Here is a 1,081-nt window from a genome sequence, read left to right on the forward strand (position 1 = left end):
GTGGTATGGGAAGCAGACAAGGCAGCCCAACCGGCCTTGCAAGAGCCAGCTCTGTCCTGCCAGCAGTCACTGTTTCCCTCGGGGGGGGGGGGGTCCCCCATACCCCTCCTCGAGTTATCTCCCTTGGCTTGGCGCCAGACCTGACTTTCACCCTTTCACGGAAATGGGTTTAAGGCCAGATTTTCTATATATAAAAATCTGCTCTTTATGCCATCTCTTACAGTTCAATTATGACATTTACTTAGGTATTTGTCACTGTCATTTTGATACGATAAGAAATACTGAGAAACCTCATCTTTCAATAATATTGTTATGCGTTTATTGAATTTATATAGAAGAATGGACTCGGAGTTGTCATATAAATAGAGATGAAATCTAAGTACGTCCAACGGTACTTTTGTCAGTTAAAAGTCCTAGACTGCTTTTCATCCTGGGTATATGGCAGCATTATTTTCAATTCCTTGGGAGTACATAAAAGACAGGGCAGAATATATTTTTCTTGTAGCTTTCGGTAAGTTTCAAGTATTTTCATCTATGTGATCTATAAATCGCTGTTACGAATACAGAAACTTTCTGGTGCATTTTGTAAAGTTTATAAAGCCAGTGATATCTTTATATATTGTTAAGCTTATCCTATGTAGAGAAAGAATAAATGCGAATGTCTAACTTCTCAAAGGAAGTATGCAATCAATACGTCTCGATGCTAATTCTTCATCGGAATTGAATGCACAAACTAGAATCCAACAGACGCCAGAGACTTAGCGCTAACTAGTCGCTGCCTTAGAATCTTTCTCCGACGTATACAGATTCTAGTATTTTTCTTTTATTTACATAATCCCTCCCGAAACACATTCATTTCTATTCTAGTACAGACAGAGCTTTGTCTACGTACACCGCCGTCACGCAGGAAACGGCCAGCTGATCGACGTTTGCTAATTTTGGTGTGCCTGCTGATCGGTATGCAATTTAGGTCCCGTTGAGTTAATTGCAGGCGGCCTCTTATTTCGCACAAAGAATCTCTTGTGTATTGTTAGGTATCGGTTTGCGGTAATATCAGGAGCTTTGATGGTAATGAAGGGCC

This window comes from Penaeus monodon, chromosome 29 (assembly GCF_015228065.2).
Source record: "Penaeus monodon isolate SGIC_2016 chromosome 29, NSTDA_Pmon_1, whole genome shotgun sequence".
In the NCBI taxonomy this organism is placed as follows: Eukaryota; Metazoa; Arthropoda; class Malacostraca; order Decapoda; family Penaeidae; genus Penaeus; species Penaeus monodon.